The 23,555-nt window shown below is 46.7% G+C and overlaps 1 protein-coding gene across 1 annotated transcript in view; it reads right to left on the bottom strand.

Annotated features, from left to right (window-relative positions):
* The window catches only part of LOC149344952 (uncharacterized), a 70,197-nt gene extending 47,007 nt beyond the window's left edge, over positions 1 to 23,190 (bottom strand). Inside the window, exons 1-2 of the mRNA XM_089546419.1 lie at positions 23,162 to 23,190; positions 153 to 206 (exon numbers count right to left, since the gene is read on the bottom strand). The gene's annotated coding sequence lies outside the window, so the exon portion shown is untranslated. The remainder of the gene's footprint in view (positions 1 to 152; positions 207 to 23,161) is intronic.
* Positions 23,191 to 23,555: the final 365 nt, after the last annotated feature.

Below are 23,555 nucleotides of genomic sequence, written 5' to 3'. Positions count from 1 at the left end.
ATGGGAACACGCTCCGTAAGGACCATAAATATGGTTCTCAGATACTTGTGCACCTTATGCAAGCACAGATAAACTTCGATGCCAGGAAAGAGGAGGTACAGGAATTGTTCTGAAAACAGGATTTATGGTAATGATCCAAAATATCACTTTACCTCCCATGGAGAAACGCAGCCTTCCCCACCATTCGTAGTCACTGTAGTATTGCCCTGATGAAAAGGGAGAAATAAGCAGTTCATATTTAGAGACACGTCTTAATATATCGTAAAAACGAAATTATTAGATGCTTCTGGCAGGAAACATGCACTTTTAAGGAGCTTTTTGAGGGGAACAAATAGCATCGATCATTAGTGCCGTCGCGTTCGAGATTAATAAATATCCGCGCTGTGGTGACGCCATTGGTCCCATTCCTATGCCTCCCACTCCTCCGTGTGGATGGAACGAAAAGAGAGGAAAAGTATATTAGGGAAAAATGCTACATCTAGGCTATTTAATGGTCACACAATAGTAACACGCAAAATGAGCATAAATATGTAAGGGTCCGCGTTCAACGCCAAATTTTACACAGGAACAAAATAGTGCTAAGGCTAGACTGCACTTCACGCTTGACAATGTGAGTTCTTACTGCATGAACCAGAAGAGAACCACCTGCAAATTTGTAGAAGTGAAGAGCCATTACTCGATAACTCGCTGGGAATATTAAAGAACACGAACCCCAGACACTGCAAAGAACCGAGCCAATATGAATTACATGTCATTTACAGAACAAATTGTAGATAACAATCACAAAATTTGTGGCGCAGGGACAGCTTTGACCAAAGAGCGTCATAAGAAAAAAAGGTATTGCTCGTCACACAGAGAGTGGTCTAAGATCAATTTCTCAAGCACTTCACCTCGGTTAAGCTGAGCACCACGCTAGGGGAAGCAAGAACAGTTGATGGTGCGTAAGATGTCAAAGATCAAAGATGTCTACCACAGCATGTTTAATGTTACCTACACTACTCTCGTAGGCATCAAAAATATTGTATATAGTATGGCTCCGCATCCTTAATTTATACTGCTTCGTGGAAATGAGTGGCACAGCCTCTTGAAATATTGTACATACTTTTCCGCCCACTTTCTTACTTTCCGAATCTTTTTTCAGGGAATAATTGCTCACATTCTCTCTTGCTCTTGCTTGCACTTTATAAGCCACTTTAGAGTTCGATTTATTACAAGCATAATAATTACGCGCTTATTTGTGCCAGATAAATATCATACTCAGGTTTTACTTTCCAGTAGTCAAACATTGGTCGGATACCTGGGCTAAAAGCCAGACATTTGGATTGACAAAGGCCCAGGAACCGTTTACATGAGAACAGGTGGAACTGGTTGCAGCAAAGCAGAACAATAAAAAGAAAAAAGAAAATAGACCAAACATTTCGCAGTGACAACAATACACAAAGCACACATGCGCATACAAAAACATATGTAACAAATTTTGTAAATTACAAGTACAAAGCAAACATCGAACAGTATTTAATGCCGCAGTTTGAAATGAAGTTACTTGGACCATAACAAGATTATTGTAATTTTCCAAAATTGCTTTGCAGTTTTGAATTTTTACCAACAGTGTTTCTATATTTATTCAAAGTGGCGGGTGCGTTATCAGCTAAAGACTGTAGCTTGTGGTTGGGCGAAAGGGTGGTACTGCCTATATATCAGCGTTTCTTGTCTGCACAATGGTACTGCGCTGTTCCAGTGGTGCCAGAGATTTTACGTCTTCAAATTTCCGGAGAGGCAAAATGCAATGTGCCCAATAGACGAAACTTGTACGGATGATCTGCTCGAATGAAGCCATAGGACACAAATGTATTCTGTGTTGTCGACATGCGTTCAAGGCTGGCGATGTAACGGACCATTTTCTTCTGCAAGACAAGAATACTGTTTTTTACTCTTGGTAGTAGTTGCCCAGACTAAGTTATAGTGTGTGAAATGAGAAATGTAAACAGCGAAATACATTTGCATTTTTGCTTTCGATGGTGGGAAAGACCGGTATCGAGAGAAAACGCCGGTTATTGATGAGACTTTTTTACACAGATAATAAATATGAATGTCCCAATTTATGTGAGCAAAGAAGTACACCCCAAGTGTTTTATATTCATTTAGAATTTTAATCTGGTCGCATCCGAAGCTCAGTTCAGCACTGAAACCGGTGAGAATTGACAACACGAGAAATCCGCGGGCCACCGTATACACTTGGCAGTCTCAAAGAAACAACGAAATGGTACCTCGTACAATCAGTTCCATAGCAGCCTATGCGACTACCTCGGCGGAACTGGTCTCCACCCCTTCTTTTAACTTTCTATCTCCAAGACCCCTTCCCTTTCCCAACTAATGCCTCATGGCATACTTCTCGAATAAAAAAAATACCGAAAACAAAAGAAATAACATGAACACATTAATAGTATTATTCTCACAAATTTGTCACTATGATAATATACAAGAGTGTGTTCAAATGAAGCTAGGAACACTTAAAAAAATAGTCTCTGCTGCAGGCAGGGATAACGAAACAACTCACATGAAAACGAGTCAAGCAGAAGCGACAGACAAAAAAGTGATTTCTTGCTTCAAAAAAATTTCAGATAAAAACTTAATACTTAAAAGTGTTATGTAAGCATAAAAGAAAGAACAACGCAACAAAGAAAACAAAAATGGCAAACGAAAGCGACCGAACACGTATAGGAGTAGTGGTGGAGTTCTTTAAATGATATTATGTTTTAATTCCATTATAACTCGGGTAAGTTATTGTGTAGTGTTTGGAGACCTTTGACTTTTTTAAACGCTCTTATATTCCAAATATTCGCCTAGTATTCGCCGCGGTACAATGAGATCTCCCTATCTAAATCGAAATCACTCACATAGAAGGTCAACGTTTCCTGAACATAGATTTGATTTCAGATTGTCTTTCGCTTTCGCTTGGTGGTCCGCCTGACGTGCTGGAGGAAGATGTGTTGGCGTTGTTGTTGTCAATGGAAATGAGTTTATTTTACAACGTATCATGACGTACTCTATTCGTGACGCATACCGAATGTTTAAAACAGCTAACCCGGACTCGCTCATTGGCTGAACGAAATTCTGAGCTCTGAGGCCAAAATGGGTAATTACTGTTACCACACAGGATGCGTGTGTTCGCGTTTATTGTGTAAACGTTAGGCTGGCCGTGTGTGCCCTCGAAACAGTTAGCGAGCAGAAGAAGAGCGTTGAAGACCTTTGCTTCTTGCCTGTCTGCAGCCCTCCTCTTGAAAATGCTTACATGGCGAGCGCAAACCACGGCCCGCCATTCAAATTCCTTGGGCACCTAGGCTTGTACTGCAGATAAAGAGGAAATGTTGTATGCAGTGGGAGAAAATGGGTTTCAGCCCGGCAAAGCGCTGCTGGTTCGGGCTCCCTCTCTGGTATATGTTGTTATTATATTGTGAAGGACTAGAAGACGACGATGCGGGCAGTGGCATGGGTGGTGGTAGTGGTGAAAAGCATATATTACAAGTTACACATAGAGAGGTAGTTTGGGAGGTGGCCCCTAGTGCACCACGCCCCTCACAATACTAGGTGGGGTCCCTATTCCGGGACCCCATTTGACTCTACCGCCACTCGGGCACGCCGGACCATGGCCTGTTGGGCCGGAAGGTCGTGGCAGCCGTGCAGGACCGCCTCCCAGTCCTCTCGGGTTGGGTTGGGGTGGGGGGTGAGGGAAATTTTCTGGCATGCCCACACCATATGGTAGGTGTCAGCCACCTCCGTAAAGTATGAGCAGAGGCCAGAAGAGGAGGGCTCTAAGTGCTTCATGACTGCCGGGCACAGCAATGTATTTGGAAAAAGTCTTATTAGAAGACGCTCACCTGCTTTTCCCAGACCCTTGAGGGGGGTCGGGTGCTTGCGGTGAGAGTCTTGGTAGTGATTGACTATATCTTTAAATTTTAAAAGGGGTTCGTTGCCCAGATTCGAATCGGTAAGGTCATCGCCAGGGGCCCGGGAAGTGAGTGCGCGGCGGCTGCGTCTGCAGCCTCGTTACCTGGTAGGCCTTGGTGGCCCAGAGTCCAGACTAACGAGCGGAGCTAGGATCTCGGTCCCGCGCCGCGTTGCGAAGTATTCGATAAGCTGTGAGGGAGACCCATCCCAGCTGGTAATTTCGACACGCTCCTTGCGAGTCTGATAGGATATATTGCGCCTGAGGGTGAGAGGCCGCCAGGGCGATGGCCACTTCCTCAGCGTGAGTTGCGCTGGGAGCTTTGAAAGTGAGCCCGTCCACCTGTATTTGCTGGTGTATGACCGCGGCCCCTGTACCATCCCCCCCTAGAGCGGTGCGGGCCGGCCAGGTCCGTATAAAATACACCGTGTTTGTTGCCATAATGGCGGTGAACGGCATCCGCCCGCTCCTGCCGCCGGCCAGTGTGGTGGTCTGCTTTGGACATTTTCGTAGGAAGGGGTCGAACATGGATGGCGCATCTCTACATTTCGGGCACTCGTACCCTTTCCTCAGCGTGATGGTTGTGTTGAATGTGTAGTCGGTCCAAAAGGCGACGACCGGACACGGTCTGGGCAAGACGCGTGTATTTGTTGGTGAGGTGCGCTTCTTGCAGCTCCCGATAGGTGTTCACCACTCCCAGCGCGAGGAGCCTCGCGTTGCAGGTGGAGATTGGAAGGTCGAGCGCCCTTTTGATGATCTTACGGAGGGCAACCTCCAAGACATCTTCGTCCTGCTTGCGTAAGTGAAGGTAGGGGGTCGAATAGAGTATTCGACTCGTAACGAAAGCATGTGCGAGTCGCAACGCGTGTTTTCTTCGTAGACCTCCGCGTTTGTTGGAGACCCGACGGACCATGCGGCCCACCTGGTCTCCAACCTTACGTAGCTTGGCCAGTGTTGTGTCTGCGCGACGTGTTCTACTAATAAAGAGTCCGAGAACTCTGATCGCCGATGCCTTACGGATGGGGCCACTTGCGAGGGAGAGGGAAATGGGGAATGCACACTTCGGCGATGGCCGAATATGCATGAATTCTGATTTCCGTGGGGAGCACTGGAGGCCGCCGTACGCGGCATAGATGTCTACTATGTCGGTGGCTGCTTGCAGGCATTCCTCCATGTGACCCACATTACCTTGGGGGGCCCAAGTAGTGACATCGTCGGCATACAGCGCATGCTGGATGCCTTCGACATCGGCCAATTTAGAGGGTAGGTGAAGCATTGCTAAGTTAAAGAGCAGTGGGGTTAGTACAGCGGCTTGTGGTGTACCCCTGCTGCCCATACTGTACGGGCCATGCTCTTCGTCCTGGATGCGGACTAAGGCCTGCAGATCCGCGAGAAAGTGTTTAATATAATTGACGGTGTTAGTGCCGCAGTCAGTCTCGCTCAGGTGGGCGAGAATGACGCTGTGTTTAACATTGTCAAATGCTCCTTTAAGGTCCCAGGCCAGAACTATCTTGTCGTTCTGGGGGCACTCGACAGGAGTAAGCACTTCATGTTTTAGTTAGAGGAGCATGGGCACGAGCGCTGGTGCTAGGCTCGCAGCCATTAAACCATATCATCGCCATCGGTCATGCAGTCTTGTCTTCATCGCTTACCGTCACGTAACATTTGGTGTAAGGTTCTGGGTACCTTCGTCATCCCGGTCCCGGAGACTAGGAGCCTGCTGTCAACCGAGGTCTTCTGTGGAGTGCTCGCGGCTTCGCACCTCCCGGCGTTTCCCCATCCTGCCAGGTATTTCCCGACGCCGTTGCTTTCCTCGGCCCCGCCCTAAGCCTCGACCAGAAGACACGACAACACAATGACCGCCGCAACTGCCTTGTGACCCCACTCACCAACCCCGTGAGAAGCCACATGAGAACCTACAAGACCCAACGACCTACGACCCCACTGAACCGAGACCGCCGCCACTGACCAGAGATCCCAATGACCACCCACCCACACATGAGAAACAAGTACCCCAGCCCCTGCCTTTGAGTGCGGCCACGGGCCTCGGCGTTGACTTCCGGCGACCGGTGGCTCCTCAGTCGTCGTGGACCTGGCTTCATCCTCTCATCATCTTTCATTGTGACGGCAAGCCCTTCATCTTCTCTTCTCTGTTCAACCGTTTTGCAGCGCCCATCATCGCGTCCAGCTTGACATCCTCTGTGCTATTCTTCTAGTTCGCTCGATCGGGACGATCGCTCGGTGGCCCTGAGTCATGTGACGGAATAGAAGACGACGAAGCGGGCAGTGGCATGGGCAGGAGCGCTCGTGCTAGGCTCGCAGCCATTAAACCATATCATCGCCATCGGTCATGCAGTCCTGTCTTCATCGCTTGCCGTCACCTAAGAATATTTTTCTGAGGACACTAACAAATGCGTAAAAAGGGGAAAAGAGCGAACTAATAAGAAACGCATCGAAGCCAGTTTCATTTCCGGAGCCCCTCTGCGGGTGTCTTGGATAATGTGGAAATCACAAATGTATAATACGTCTTATGGGGAAAGCCATTAGCAAGGAAAAGGACTCCTTGCAGAAGAGTATCACTGTCCTGCAGTTCGGCTATCCTTAAAACTGAGTGATTGTCTGTACGGAAGAAGCGCAGTCACAATGCTGGAACAATGTAGTAGTAGTAGTGTTTTTATTAAAAATAATAAAAAAGAAATGAAAAGTCTTCTGCTAGCGCCGGCATCTACTATCACACTGGAAGTACTTAATCTGGGGCAGCGTAAATAAAGCTATAACAGGCTGGCTGGCGAAATTAAATGAAATGAAAGAGGTGAGGGACGGCCAGAATAGACAGGGGAGAGAGAGGTCTAGAACTATATACAAGTGTTCGATTTACAAATTCACATATGTACAGGTCGGGTCCATAAACAGGTCGGGTCCATGTCCATAAACGACATGCAAAAAATGAAAAACTTCTATCTCCTCTGCCGTGACAAGACAAAAAAATAGTTTGGCTATCATAAGCGATGACGCCGCCCACGATTCGGCCTACGCGTTTTACGTCCGCAGTAAAGTGTACTAGCGGCTACACGATAGGGTCCCTTCTGATACTAACTTGAAGTATGTCCGCGACGGCGCAGAAGGCCAATGGAAAGACAGGTACCAACTTTATGAGCTCCTGCGCAATCATTCGACATCTCCCGAGTGAATGTTAACGGCAACTGGGAATGGCAAAAATTCATGTCATGGAATCGGGCTGTTGTGAAGCATCAAGCCACGTTCCATAATATCTGAGGGCACGCTACAGCCCCCATCAACTGAGCGTCCGAAATGGTAGAAGCACTGACATATAAGCTACCCAGGATCACCTTGATTCACCCTCCGTATCCGTTGACTGATGCATTGTTTATTCTAATATTCTCTTTACCACCCTGCTTGGACTTAAACAAGGTCTGCCGTATGGAATAAAAAAAAGTGGACGGCATTGACGAGCAGAAAAGAGTGTCACCAAAAAGAGTAGCGCGTAACCCACCGAGATGACAAAAATGAAATGTCCAGAAAAACTTCTCAGCAGCTGTGCTTTAAATCGGAGGCGATAATTCCGCAGTAACACATGGACACAGCGAAGCCAGCACAACGCTGCCGCAAAGGATTTTGACACCACCGGGACGAAACGGGATAACCAAGACGAACTTTGCCTTTAAACCGACGCACACTGCTGGCATTTGCTGGCGGAGGTGAGGAAACGCGCGTTTGCTACGCTAGCTTCTCTGCCTGGAACCAGAAGTCCACCGGCAAGGCACAACAGATCTCCCTGCGCCTGCCGCGGAAGGTGACGAGAGCGTGCGGATGCAACCGCTCGTGACGCTGGCCGGATCCCGAAGAAAGTCTCAACGGCTCTGCGGAGCTCCATGTAGCCTTCGAGGTGGCGCTCCCGTCGCTGCTTCCGCTTACCCCCGTGGGAAACGGCACTCCTCGCCCACGCGGTGCTGTCTTCGCGCACGGTGATGATGAACGGCCGCGCCGAACACGAAGAGGGGAAACACGTTTTCCAAACTTGTTTTGCACTATGAAAAAGCGTCTGATAAGGTTTCCCATAAGCGTTTATTGCTTAAACTTTCAAATCTCAACCTTCATCAATAAGTGTTGGAATGGATTCGAGGAATCTTAGCTAACTGCCAATAATTTGCTTATGCGAACTCACAGTCATCTCCGATGTCCCCGGCCCTTTCTGATGTGCCGCAAGGATCTTTCCTTTGTTTTCTTCTTTTCCTTACTTATATTACTGATCTGCCTAATAATATATCTTCTTAAATTTGCCTCTACGCCAATGACTGTGTCATATCGCCCAATAAGAAATTACGTAGATGCTTGCAGCATATAAGAAGACCTTAAGGGAGTACTAGAATGTTGTGACATTTGGCTCATGGCGCTCACTGTAAGTAAAACTTCCCTGTTGTGATTCTACTGTCGCCGTAACTTTGTGGCATCTACTTATTTCGTTAATGATAAGACTATCGCTTTTACTAAGTCCTGCAAATAATTAGGCGTTCATATATTTAATGATCTAACTAGGACAAGTCATGTAAACTGCGTCGCCAATTCAACTAAGCATGTTTTAGGCTGTCTCCACCACAATCTATCGCTTGCTCCGTCTTGCTTGCGTACAAGACTCTAATGCGGCCTAGACCACAATATGATAGCTCTATTTCTGACCTCATCACAACCCTCGATTCAATTCAGACCAGCGTCACTATATTTACTCTCTCTGACAATTCTTTAAATGCTCAGCTCGGCCTACCCCTCCTCGCATCCCGTTGTGAGATAGCTCGACTCTTCCTCTTTCACAGATTTTATCATCCATTACCTCCTGAAAACAATATTTTCAAGCCACACTACCGCGGTTCACGCAATACACCCTGCAACGGTCTGTACCCCCCGCGCACACATACGCACGTGCACGCGCATACTCCTCACCACAGAACCAGCGCCCTGTCACAACCTTGTCCCCACCTTGGAGGTACGCACCAATGCAAATGAAGACCACAGTGCCTGGCATTAAAAGAAAAACAAACACCCTAGATTCTGCACTTAAATTCTTTGCTCTTGAGCGCAGTTATGGTTGCTACAGTGCGCACCGCCATATCTACACTGATGGCTCTTTCACATCCATCTCATCAGCGAATGACGTCTGGTTTCCGTCAAAGCAGTAACGACTTCAGCGACACTAAGTCACCGCACTACGACTACTACTACTACCGAGCTGCCTGCTCTGCGAGCAGCATTTATTAACCTTCTACAACAACCGCCAACAGTGTGGGAGTGACTCTCGCGCTGCACAACAACCGATAAAGTCGTCATAAAGCCTTCAAGAGCAGAACGTCGACGACTTCAACAAATTACACGCCGAGGCCCGTGATCTACGTTACCGTGTTGTGCTGCAGCGGTCACCTGCTCACTGCGGCCTCAGAGACAGCGATCATGCTGACGGTGCAGCGAGGTCGGCGCATGGTGACACCTCCTCGTTCCTACTCATACCCTATGCCGTAGTGATGGCATGAGACTTCTGGCTTCTAAATAGTGACATACGGAGCGCTATTTGTGGCGTCATCCGCGGAGTCAGTATAGACCTCTTCTTCGTATCGACCCCTATATGACTTCCACATTCCAAGCAACTTAAATAGACGTGGTCGTAATTGCGTGCACCCAGTTCGCCTGGACGTTATCTTCACTAAATTCTATCTTCATAACATTAGCGCATCAAGTGCATCTGTGTGCCCAACATATGATGAGTGCAAGTTGGTTAGTTATAGGGAGTTTTATGGCGCATAAGCAACTGTGGCTATCATGCGCCAAACACAAGGTTAGATGATGTTACATTAAGTGTATAGATGTTACATTATATTAGATTTAAAACTTTGGCTTTCTTTAGAAACTTATAAACAAGTGAAAACTCGACAAGTGTTCGCTCGCCTAAAAGCAATGCGGGCTGAAATGGAATGTGTTCATTGTAAACTGCAGTAAAAAACTTTTTCCTAAGTTCTTCGAGATGGGAACAAGAAATTAAGATGTGATTAACTATGAGCTCCGCACCACACATTTCACACAAAGGTTTGTCTTTTTTGTTAATAAGCAGTTATGGGTGATGTGTGTGTGACCTATGCTTAATAGACATAAAATTACATCGATAAAACGCTCTTTATGGCGGGTTGATTTCCATTCTTTTAAAATGGGCTTTACAGTATGCAGCTTGTTGTTTCCTTCAATTTCCCAAGAGGCTTGCCATTTGGCTCTTAGTTTGCTACGTACTAACTTCATGTAATCCCTAGGAGGCAAATTCACTGTTTTATTTCCATGGTTCTGGCTTGTGCAGCACACATGTCGGCTCTCTGATTATCCCTAACGCCAACGTGACTGGGAACCCAGCAGAATTTTATAACATGTTTTTGTGTTGTGACCTTTACTATGTTGTGTATAATGCTTCCTATCAGTGCCTCCATGGCATTTTAGTGCTGTAAGGACGCTCAGTGAATCGGTATAAATGATGCTGTTTTTGATGTTTTCATTTGTTATTTTTTGTACCGCAACACAAATGGCATAACACTCAGCGGTGAAAACTGTAGCACATGAGGACAGTCGTACTGCATTTTTATTTTCTCCTTGTATTACTGCGCTTCCTACATGAGCACGAGTTTTTGATATATCAGTATAAAATGCAGTATAATTTCTGTATTTTTCTTGTAGTGCTAGATATTCTTGTATTATATGGTCATGTGGTGTACAGGTTTTCCCGAGGCGTGTTAGTGTGACGTCACACACTGTGGGGAGAGCGTACCACGGTGGTAGTGCTTCGTGTCTTGGGGCAATATTTTTAATTTCATTTAGTATGTTCAGAGCTTGGCATTTTTCTTCGAAGCGCAAGAGCAACGCCTTAATCGCGTGAGGCTTGTTGTTGAAGAGTATTCGGGATGGGCAGTTCGTGACAATTGGGTAACAGAGATATGTTTGGGCTGAGAAAGGATTTTGAGGATGTATGTACAAGTTAGTGCAGTTCTTCGACCTTCTAAGGAAGGTTCATTAGTTTCCACATACAGACTTGCTATTGGGGAAGTTCTGTAAGCACCGGCACACAACCTTAAACCAAGATTGTGGATAGGATCCAGTCGTTTTATGTAGGACGGTCTTGCTGAGTCATATACTTAGGGCGCATAGTCTAACTTAGAGCGAACCAGAGAACGATATATCTGTAACAGGCATGCCCTATCAGACTTGACAGTAGTTTCAGTACATTGAGGGCCTGGGAAGCTTTTTTCTTTAAGCTGTTTATATGTGGCAAGAAAGTGCGCTTTTTATCGAAAGTTACCCCTAGAAATGTATGTTCTTGTTTGACAGGTAATGGGGTTTGGTGTAGATATAGTGTGGGGTCGGCCTGTATGCCTCGTCTCAAAGAGAACCGAACCGCTACTGTTTTCTAAGGAGAAAATCTAAATCCGTTTTTATCTGCCCAGGTAGCCAGTTTATTTATTGTTATTTGTATCTTTCGCTCGCAAGTAGGTATGCTGGAAGACGTGCATGCTATTTGGAGGTCATCTACGTAAACTGAGTACATCATGGATTTTGGGATTACTTTTCCTATGGAGTTCATTTTGATGATGAATAAGGTCGTACTGAGGATGCACCCCTGGGCTACACCAGTTTCTTGGATAAAAGTGTTGGAGAAGGTAGCGCCTAAGCGGACTCTGAACGTGCGGTTGGTTAGGAAGTCACTCAAACAACTCAGCATCCTGCCGCGGATACCTAGGTCACGGAGGATACCGAACCTCCACGTGGTATCGTAAGCCTTCTCCAGGTCGAAGAAGACCCCGATACAGTGTTGGTTGTGGATGAACGCTTCCCGGATGATGTTTTCTAGGCGGACAAGGTGGTCGGATGTGGAACATGTCTTTCTAAACCCGCATTGGCCTATATCTAAATGTTGCCGGGACTGAGATATGAAGGTTAGTCTGATATTCAGAATGCTTTTGAATGATTTTGCTATACAGCTAGTGAGTGCTATTGGCCTGTAACTGGTGGGAATAGTTGGTGGTTTGCTAGGCTTTAGGAAGGGTACTATGATTGCTTCTTTCCATGCTTGGGGTATTTCTCCACTCATCCATATTTTATTGAAACATTTTAGTACAGCCTCTATAGCAGTCTCGGAGAGGTGAGCGAGCATGGCATAATGTATATTGTCTGGGCCTGGAGCTGTCTTTTTACCGGATGTTAGTACTGTGTTTAGTTCTTGCATTGTAATAAGCTGATTGTAGTTTTCATGTATGCATGTTCTGAAGGGAAGTTTTTGTTTTTCTACTATTGTTTTGTGCTTTTGAAAGGAGTGTGTGTAGTTGGATGAGCTTGAAACTGTAGAAAAATGCTCACGCAATATCTTGGCCTGCTCTTCTAATGTTGTTTGAGTACCAGGTGTTGTTAGCATTGGAAATGTGAAAGGAGTAACATTTCCTGTGAATTTCCGCACCTGCTCCCACATTTTCTTTGATGATATTGAGCTGTTTATCGACGATATGTACTGTTGCCATGATGCCCTTTCTACATTGCGTCTGATGTATCGTGCTTTTGCTCTTGCCTTTTTGAAGTTTATGAAATTCTCATGTGTTGGATATCTTCGAACAATGCCCCAGGCTTTGTTTTGTATCTTTTTTGCATCTTTACATTCTTTTGTGTGCCAGTATTTGTGATTTTGTTTTACTATTCCAGAGGATTGAGGAATAGCTAAATGTGCGGCAGCTAAGATACAATTCGTGAATTTTTAATTTATCTCATTGATGTCAACATTTTCTAAAACTATTTTCTCTAATGTAGCTTCTGCTCTAAAAAGTTGCCAGTCAGTTAATTGTAGCTTCCAACACCGTGGTTTTGTGGGAATGACTGTTGGCAAGGATGAGAGACTTATTACTACAGGGAGGTGATCACTTCCATATGGATTCTCTAAAACACTCCAGTTAAAATCGTTAAAAAAGACGGTGAAATAAAAGACAAATCTAAAACACTCATTTGCCCCGAGGTTGCGGAGCAATATGTGGGTCTATTCGAGTTCAGTACACATACGTTTTTGCACAGTATAAAATCGTCTATGAGATGGCCTCTAGCGTCAGTTTTCTCGCTTCCCCAAAAACATGAATGCGCATTAGTCTCGAACTACCAGGTATGGCTCTGGCAGCTGGTCTAAAATAGCCTCTACGTCAGGTAGTGTTAAGTTAAAGTGCGGATCAATATATAGTGAGCACACTGTGATGGTTTTATGGGCAACCAGAGTGGCTGCGGCAGCTTCGAGTCTTGTCTTTAGTTTAAGCTCTCGAGCCGGAACACCGTTTTTCACTATGATGGCTACGACTCCCGACAGCCGGCTCGCCTGTTCCCGATCGCGGCGAAAAACAGTGTAATTCTTAAGAAAGTTACTTTTTGGCGACCTAAATTTGTTTCTTGTAGACATAAGGCGACAGGAGCGTGTGCTCCTAGTATGTCTTTTATGTCGCTGTAATTGTTTAAAAGTCCTCTACAATTTCATTGTATTATGAAAGCCATCTTATTTTTGTGTTTGTATCGAGTGAAAAACTAGATCAAGTGGTTTATGGTCCCGTGACTCGGGGCCTATCTTTTTTTGACCGATCCAGTGAGCTCCGCCGACCCTCCGATGTGGACGGCGCGGGGCTGCCCGGGGTCGTGTCCATCACCTCTGCGGAGGCGCTGGACTAACGTGCAGAAGGCACGTTCACTTTCGAGTTTGACCTCGACCTGTGGGAAGAGGTGTTGAGGCCCGCCGACCCGGCTGTCTTGGCAGCCTGACTTGGAGTTGGCGGAGTAGCGTTAGCTGCTCCACCTTTGGGCGCGGATGGCCCCGCCACAGGCTCACTGCGTGTGACCTCGACGGGTGACGAAGCCTGGTGTGGTGCGCCGCGCCCACGCACCACATCGGCGAAGTTTTATTTTTCAGTGAAGGAGAATGAGTTCGTGAGTGAAAAACGCCTTCTCGCTTCTCGAAATGGAATGTTTTCCTTTGTATTTATGGTGGTGATCTCCTTTTCTTTTTCCCAGGACGGACACACCCTGGAGTATGCTGCATGGTCTCCTTCACAGTTTGCGCAGTGCGGGGCTGCGTCACATTGATCAGAATGATCCTTCGAGGCGCATTTCGCGCATGTTTTCCGGCCGCGGCAACTTTGTGAGCCGTGGCCGAACCTTTGACAGTTGAAACATCGGCGAGGGTTGGGAATGTATGGTCTTACGTTAACTTTCAGATATCCTACTTTGATTGTGTCGGGGAGTGTGCTGGTGTTGAACGTGAGGATCATGTGCTTTGTGTCTACTTCTTTATTATCCTTCCGGATCTTGATTCGGCGAACGTCTATGACGTCTTGGTCACTCAGACCTTCGAGCATCTCTTTTTCTGTGATGTGGACAAAATCATTTTCGGATATCACGCCCCGGACGGTGTTCAAAGATCGGTGAGAAGTCACGGATACAGGAATATCTCCAACAGACACAATGTTTACGAGTTTTCAGTGCTGGATGTTGTCTCGAAGTTCGAGCAGTAAGTCACCGCTGGCCATTTTTGATACCTTGTAGCCATTGCCCAAGGCTTCTGTCAAACACTTTGGTACTAAGAACGGGGACAGGATTCTTGCTTGCTTATCTTCTACTTCACTATGGATGACATGGTATTTAGGAAAACTCACTTTTCTTTTTTGGAAAAAAACATCTTCTTCGTTCCGCCCTCTCTTGAGAGAGCCATCAGGTTTGGAAAGCGGGGGAGCCATAAAAAATTCAAGTTTTTCAGTCATGATGCCAGCCACCCACCATGGAGCCCAACAAGGAGACGGGACAGGAACTTGAAAGCAAGTCCTGCCCACGCCAGCTGTACACCTCAACTATAACCAAATATGACGCAACTCAGGGTAGTTGGCCACACAAGGTTAACCCTAGGCGTCAGGAAAAAGAGGAAAAACTAAGAAGTGAACAGAAGACAGGAGAGTTGTAAGAAAGAGATAGGAAAGTGAAAGATAGAGGGGAGGATAGGGAAAGGCGACTGCCGATTTCCGCCGGTCGGGTCAGGCCGGAGGTGCCGTCTACAGGAAGCTCGGGCCAAAGTGGTGTGTTGCCTCTGCCGAGGGGCCTTAAGGGTCTAAACGCTCGGCATTGGCTCAACCACCAGGATCCCCTTTACCCCGGACACGGCGATGCCACGCACGGCTAAGCGCGGGTGCTCGGGTCCGTGGTGGCGCACTCCTCACCATCATCCCCCTGCGGGGATGTCCCTGCGGATGCTCAGGTACCCGTGGTGTCGCAACTCACCATCGTCTGCATGAATCAGACGCCCCTGCGGGGTGAGTGCAAGGATCTTCAACATGATCTGCACTGCGAAATTTTTAATCCCCATTGCAAGGCAATGTTAAGTGCTTTAGGACACCGCCAGGACGACCCCATGCACCTGGAACATGTCCTTGGACCCTGGAGGAATGCGGTTTCGGCTGCGCGAGGACAAAAGCATTCTTAGTTTTTCTTAAAGACACTGGTTTGTTGGACGCCCTTTGACAATAATGTGTTTGTGAGTGCGCGAGTTTTGAGTGTGCGGGATATCTCCTTTCACCATTTCTTTTTTCCTTTTCCTTTTTTTCACCCTATTCTTTCCCCCTCACCTAGAGTAGCATGCAAGGCTAATAACCAGGCAGACCTGTCATTTATTTATAAAAGTTTCTCTCTCTCCCCGGCGCATGCACTGTCACATATAAGAATCATTTTTGTCCGCCTTGCCAGTGACAGGAATTACCTTCCAGAACTTCCCGCCACCATAAGTGGCCCGTCACGTTTCAAGTCAGCAAATCGAAGCCCATCAAGCAAGCCTTCTCCCCTAACATTTTTGCAATGTTACGCCCACCCCCTATATAATGTCTCAGCCAGGGGCAGTCGATATATAACAAATAAATACATGAATAAATAAATGAATAAGAAAATTACAAATAAATAAATTACGTACAACTGGTCACAAATTCAAGCTCTGGAATAAAAGCATGGCGCCAACCTCTTTTGCCTCTCCAGGGCACGTAGGCATGACCACATTGATCAAATATAGCAAATACCAGGGCCACAAATCCATTGCAAGCTCCAAGTACTTCTAACAAACAGGCACCTTTCAGAAAACCGCCGTGGTTCCTGCCAGGCCTTTCCGCAGAACGCTCCAGCTTTCCCTTGACGGGGTTTTTAAATACAGTTTCTTAAAAGTGTAAAGGTGCGATTAAAGGGTGCTTCTACTCTAACAACAGAACACACAGCAGGGAAGATGTTTAAGGTGTCAGCGAGCAGACCTCCATATTTTAATGCAGAGGTGTTGGTATTTTGTTCACATTCTTTCTCTTCTATCGCGAGGATACGTTAAGAAATGTCTTCAAGATAAATAGCGTGAAGCATAATGAGAAACTGTTTAAGTAGACAATATGCGCTTTTAAGACAGCAGAATGCAGAGTGAAGAGAAAGCTCCGTCAGAGCAACATTTCAGGCAATTCCAGAAGAGGGCAAATACGGGCTGGTTGGTACATGTTTTACGAATTGGAAAAACAGCTTTGTCCTTCTCTTGTGTCTCGTCTTTGATTGCGCTGTTTTTCCAATTCGTAAATTTCAGACAATACTCATCTAAAACATCGAGCGCTCGACAGTCGCGGTATCTTTTGTCGGCGGATAAACTACTCAGAAACATTATAAGCAAAAAAGCCTAGCATTCCAAAACATAATGGTTCATCGGGAGAAGTCTTCTCTGAAAATTATTCCCTGTAGTGCGGTGTTTTTCCCCTCTAATTCAAAACGGTTTCCTAGAACTTCCACACATTCGATCTCTTCAGAAGCACGTATCGAGGCTACGTCTAGCTTTTAAAACGCATTAGGAAAATGACAACACAGACATTTGATATTTTTTGTGCGCAAAGTGTTTGCGAGGCGCAGGAGGAAATCTATCTCCCACCTATGGACATTTTGACATTAGGATTATTCGTCATCGGGGCCCGCGGAAAAAAGCCAAGATGCATGATATTTCCATGCGCCTAACGCGCCGCGTGGCCTCCGCGCTGAGTCGAAAACGACGACGAAGCGGCGGTGGGCTCTCGAGGCGCGCTTGTTCTGTTTTCTGTCTTGGAACCTGGCTCTACAATTAAAAGAAAGCTCCCAGCCTTGGGTTCTTCCCGACGCCTACCTTCATGACTCCTCTGGTCGTGACAATATTTACGGCATCACAAGCAATAGCGCGAATAGCTGCTTCCCATCCTGTATCTATTTAGTAAGCTGAGTTTTCGAGTGTTAAACAGGACCGCATCAAAAAACGCTCTATTTTTGCATCCTATCCAATAACGGTGGCCAGTCAAACATGCGGCTACACTGCTGCGGCAAGATAAAGTGTGCCCGATTTTTTTTTTCCCGCACATTCTTTATTCCTCTAAAAGACAATGAGGCCCCTGGGCAAAAACTACTTCCAGAGTAGCTTGACTAGGCGCGGAGCCCTTTACATGGCAACAAACAACATACAGCACTAATAAAAATAAGAAATCATAGGGTCAAACTGCACAAGCCAAGTATCCTCAATGCGCAATAGACACGAAATATGTAAGGTATATTTAGCAACTAAATCAGAGCGAAAATGGCACAGTATGACAAGCAAGAACGATAATGCAGGGCATCATTATCATACATCGCGAACACAATGCAACTAAGCAGTTCTAAAAACTTAAGATCTGAGAAAAAATAGGATAAGTATTCTCCATGTGGTAATAATGTAATAATAAGGTATTTACCTAATATTTCATCCGTTTTCAGTAATCTCTAAAACTGACACGTGCACCATGATTCACGAAAAAGGAAAAAAGGTAGAAAAGTTTACTCGGAGAGATAGGCAAAGACGCAGGCCTCAGTTATGGTTATCTCGCCTGGTGCTCTTGACCATCGCATACAGCGTCTTTGCATAAATAAAAACGGCAACAACCTTCTTGCCCTCCAGAAACTGGCTCTTGAGCGAGCAAGTGGCCACGATGATCGCCAGGATAACGACGCGGAAATCAGGGATGCGAGAAGATACTCTGTGACTGGTGCAGCCGCTTCGTCTACGCAGCACCTTACCCCCACCTCAAGAAGCATGGCATCAAAAACCTCAACGTCATAATCTGAACAACCTAAAAACGGTCCTGGGCCTCTTCATGCGATATTGAGGGACCGGCTCTTACGACTGGGCGTGCACAACACAAAAGACGAGCTGATAGAGGCACACCTCACGGCGCAGGTGGTATGGCTCTCCACTAGTCAGACTGGCACACAAGTCCTCAGTGACTTAAACATCGATTGCATACGACAGCTAGACACCAAAAACGACATCCCAGCCTTATGGAGAGGACAATTCAAAGCAGTTCCAATACCCAGAAACATGCACGCCGATTCTCACCAGTCAAGACGACAAGCACGAACCGAAGCTATGAAAAGGCACTACGGCGGGCGCGAGGGCTTGTTCTATGTTGATGCTTCGGGCCCCGAGCAGGGAATGACGGCCGCCGCGCTAGTGCACCAAAATAGAACAATGGACGGCCTATTAGTCGCTAGCCAGGACCAACTGGCAGCTGAAAAAGTGGCGATTGCTCTAACTGCAACACACGTTAGCTCACATTCTTCTACATGCTGCATGCATACATTCTGCACCGTTTCTGTCAAAAAGTTTTCAACGCATACGCAAGCAACGCGCATCTCTCCGCCACTACCGCCAGGTAGCACAAAGCGCACGATTGAGGTGTCCAGTAAAGCAGCAAGCCAGTTATGCGTGTTTCCTTTTTCTTCTTTTCGATGGGCAGCGCACGTGCGAGGCTGTTTAACCCGGGATCGGTTGCTGCGATAGCATATTCCTTTCCTGCAGTGGCACCGGATGCTGCTCTGTGCGCTTCGCTGCGGGTTCGAAACCCAGTCGCGGCATTACTAATTTAATTTCTGCAGGTATTTTTGAGGCTTCACACAAATATCGGCTTTTTCAGGACTGCTAGTGAAGCAGTGCCCTAAATAACTTAGCGGCTCGCGGAGAGATCGGCTCTCGCTCACCTCCGGTGTCATGACTCGGTGCCGCCACGCTGATTAGCAGCTGTGGGAACGCGCATGCGCAGTAGCCGCTGCCTCATCGACATTAAAACCATTAGCAGCGACATGGCATTTCGCTGATATTATGGGACGATAATGGATGCAGCCTGCAAACTTGGAACGTTGCACTTGGGTGCCGAACGAAAGGAGACAATACAGACAAATTTTCTATCACAACCACGATGTGATCTGGTTTGTGGGCGTAAGGAGATGCCTTGGAGCAAGTTTCAGTAACAGACGTTCAGTGGAACATACTTTAATACGATTTTGGATGTTGTACGAGCGGCTACCAGACATTTCCATTCCAATCGAGTGACGTCATGTTGGTGTTTCTTCAGTTATTTTGAAGTTATCTAAGTAGTCCTCCACAATGATAACATATCATGCAGCCATTTCGAGGTTAATAAAAATATATAGAGAAAGGTATTTTTGTTGGGTTGTCCGTCCCGAATTAAAATATCACGAGGGATGCTCTTTCGTAGATTCCCGATGAAAATTAGCGTTGCAACGCAAGCATTATTTTACCAAATGGGTCTTCCCATGAGAGATCAAACACGTATTCACGATCGACATTTTTAATTTCAACAACAAAATATTTAGTGGCGGAAGTACACCCTGAAGTACATCTCCCAGCTCGCTTTTTTTTTTAAATTTCGTCTCCTAAAAAAAATTGCTGCTACCACTAGAGCAGTGGATTAGAAGGGCCAGGTCCAAACTTGGAAACACCAAGTGGTCACTGTAGAGACACGGCCGCTAGATACAAAGCGCAAAGCGAGGTGCTGCCCGCCACGTCGCACAGAAACGGCGTCTTGGGCCTAGTTCTCCGTTCGCCCGCCGCGGCGCCACTGCTCGGGGACAACTGCTCGCAGGGAAACGCCGCGACAACTGCGTCGGTACGCCCGTTGCTCACTGTTTAAGGGCGTAAACAGTGCGCTTCCTAGTGCCACATTAAAGACTGCATTTTTCAGTCGTCATTGAAAGCGTTGATTACGCCCCAAATCACCGCAGCAGGTGGGAATCCCCCTTCTAGTGTATGCCTGAACGCTGTCCACAACGGCCGCCTATGCTATGCACGACCGGGCCAGCGGGTCTACCTCAGGATGTAGCGTTAATGCGTCTGAAGCTTTCATTCTATTTTTAAGGCGAAAGCCTTTTGTGGCTCATGACTCGCCAGCGTGTCCGTCCGTCCATGCGTCCGGGGCAGCTGTCAATAATGGTTACTTGAAAAGTCAGTAATGATAGTTAATTGTGTAGTTGTAGATGTACGAACAGTAATAATGATTAGTTAATGATACCCACCAAACGCAGTGCCCCATGCGCAATCCTCAGGTGGTTTAACAACGGCGGATGTGCACTGACGTCAAAAGTTTGCACAATGGTCGCTCACCCAGAGCTCTCTCAGGTGCTCTCTGAACGTTGATCGAGGAAGGATGCAGCCCGCGCGTGCTCCAATGTCGCCCGCTACGAAACGCGCTCGCGATGCCGTCGCCAAGAGTCGCCAAACGATCTTTAACAGTCGCCAAGCGGAGGGCAGCGACAGAGGCGGTTAAAGACTTTCGCCTCTTCGCACTTTAGATTGTCAAAGTGCTCCCTGATTTTTATTCACTTCTGGCTACCCCATGTAGACGGTGAAGAAGACGGACACGCGCAGCTGATCACACGCAGTAAATTTCCGCTTCGTGTCACGTCGAATTTTGGCTCTTATAGGCACAAGTTATTGCAATTTATAAAAAAGAAAAAAACGATCGTTATAGCTGAAGTTATGGAACTTCATAAGCCGACCTGCAGCCGAGAAAACTACAAAGTACTTGACACTTTTATTGCATGTTCACACAAGAAAGGAAGGAACCATTCACAGACGAAGAACTTACCTTGATCTTAATTTTTGTAGTCATTCTGTGTAAAATGCAAAGAACATACCAGAGACCTGTCGCTTGGCACCCACTTGCTTCCTTTCCCTGACAGTCCTTGGCGAGCGATATTTTCAGCCACGCTTCTCGACGCTGTAGTTCGGAGGGAAACTCGTGATTTCTCACAGTTGGCTGTTTTCTGGAGTTTGTGACGGACAGTGGCACACAGCAGATGCGCGGCATCGTGCCCCATACATGTCACTGACCTCCACACACGCATGCACGAAAAGCCCTAAGCGTGCACGGCAGACACGAGGCAAACATTAATTCACGCACACACGAAAAGTCCTAATCCAGCACCGCAGACGCGAGGCAAACGTGCTCACTCACGCGGACAGCAGAAAATCCAAAGAAAGCACTGCAGACATGAGGAACCTGAGTCGTAGTAGGAGTGGTTTTTATTTTGCATTGAATATGGAAGGCGAACGCGGTTTTACACGAGGCAAACGCGCTCAAACACGACGAAGCAAGGCGCGCTTCGGGAGTCCACTCCCGGGAAACCGGGCGACCTGTCCCCGAACAGTGGCGCCCCCATCGAAAACAGCGGCTGCGACTGTAAACTCCGCCAGGACATGCTCACCCATTGTCGGCGGCGCGACATGGCTGGCCGCACCTCGCTTTGCGCTTTGCATCAAGCGGCCGTGGTAGAGATAATAAATGCCAACTAATCTTGCAGTTAGTGGTTTAGAATAAAATTTCCGGCTGAAAAAACTCATTCTTCTTTAATGATCTTCATCTGGGCTTCGTGCTCAGTTGCTAAAACCGCTGCGGTCGCTCTTCTACGCCTATAAACGAACACCGTGTTTACAAAGAAAGCGGTGGTTCGTGGCAGGCGGTTCCTACTGGCGGTGAAAATAGGCGTAGCGTTTGTAGAAATACTTGGAAGTATTTCTATCTACAATGACAGCTCTTTCACATCCATGTCATCGACGATTGACGTCTGGATTCCGTCAACGCGCACCACAATTTCAGCGACACTCAGCCACCGCACCTCGACTACTGCTAGCGAGCTGGCTGCTCTGCGAGCAGCATTTATTGACATTCTACAACAACCGCCAACAGCGTGGGTTATCTTCAGTGACTCGCGCTGCACTACAACCGATAAAGTCGTCACAAAGCATTCAGGAGCTGTTCGTCGACAACTTGAACAAATTACACAGCAAGGCCTGTGGGCTACGTCACCATGTTGTGCTGCAGTGGTTACCCGCTCACTTCGGCCTCGCAGGCAACGATCGCGCTGACGGTGCAGCGAGGTCGGCGCATGGCGACACCTTGTTCCTACCCATACCCATTTCTCGTAGTGATGGCTCGAGATTTCTCGCTACTAAATCCTGGCAGATGCAACGCTCTTCAAGGCGTGATCGCCAGGGTCAATATAAATCTGTTCTTCATATCGACTCCGCTTATGGCTCCACTTATGGCTTATGGCACCGAATTCGCCTGGACGTTATCTCCACTAAATTGTATCTTCAGAAGATTAGTGCAACAAATATATCTCCGCGCCCGACATGTGGTAAGAGCGAGGATCTTCAACATAATCTGCCACTGCCAAAATTTAATCCCCATGGCAAGGTACTGCTAAGTGCTTTAGGACATCGCCAGAACGGCCCTCTGCACCCGGAGCATATCCATGGACCCTGGAATGCTGTGATTTCGGCTCCGCGAGGGGCAAAAGCATTCTCAGTTTTTCTTAGGGACACGGGTTTGATGGACATCCTTTGATAATCATGTTTGTTTGTGAATGTGCGAGTGTTGAGTGTGCTGGATGTCACCTTTCACCGTTTCTTTTTTCCCTTTTCCCTTTCTTCACCCTCACCTGGAGTAGCATGCTAGGCTAATAACCAGGCACACCTCTCGTTTATTGATTATTCTCTCTCCCACGTGCACGCACTCTCAAATACAAGATTCAATTTTGTCCCCATTGCCAGCGACTGGAATCACTTTCCAGAACATACCGTCACATTTCAAGTTGGCAGTCGAAGCCCATCAAGCAAGCTCCTAACATTCTTGCCATCTTACGCCGACGGCTCATACAATTTACCAGCGAGGGACAGTCGAGATATAATAAATAAATACATAAATAAATAAATAGCAAAATATTAAATAAAAAAGAAGTAAAATACGCTACAAATGGTCACAATTTCAAGCGCTTGAATGAAAGCATGGCGCCTACCTCTTTCACCTCTCCAGGGCATGTAGGCATGACCACAGTGATCAAATAAAGCAAATACCAGGGCCACAAATCCATTGCAAACTGCAGGTACTTCTAACAACCAGGCACCTTTCAGAAAACCGCCGTGGTTCAGGATGCTTCAGCTTTCCCTTGGGGAGGATTTTAAATACACTTTCTTAAAAGTTTAAAGGTGCAATTAAAGGGTGCGTCTACTCTAACAACAGAACGCGCAGCAGGGAAGATATTTAAGGTGTCAGCGAGCAAGCCTCGATATTTTAATGCAGAGGTATTGGCATTTTGTTCACATTCTTTCTCTTCTATCGCGAGGCGACGTTCAGGAATGTCTTCAAGACACGACATGCAGAGTCGTAGTTATTATTCAAAAATAGCGTGA

Source organism: Amblyomma mixtum, chromosome 5 (genome assembly GCF_055824585.1).
Source record: "Amblyomma mixtum isolate Tamu chromosome 5, ASM5582458v1, whole genome shotgun sequence".
Classification (NCBI taxonomy): Eukaryota; Metazoa; Arthropoda; class Arachnida; order Ixodida; family Ixodidae; genus Amblyomma; species Amblyomma mixtum.
Note: the sequence above shows the minus strand (reverse complement) of the source record. Positions and strands in the feature narration are given on the sequence as shown.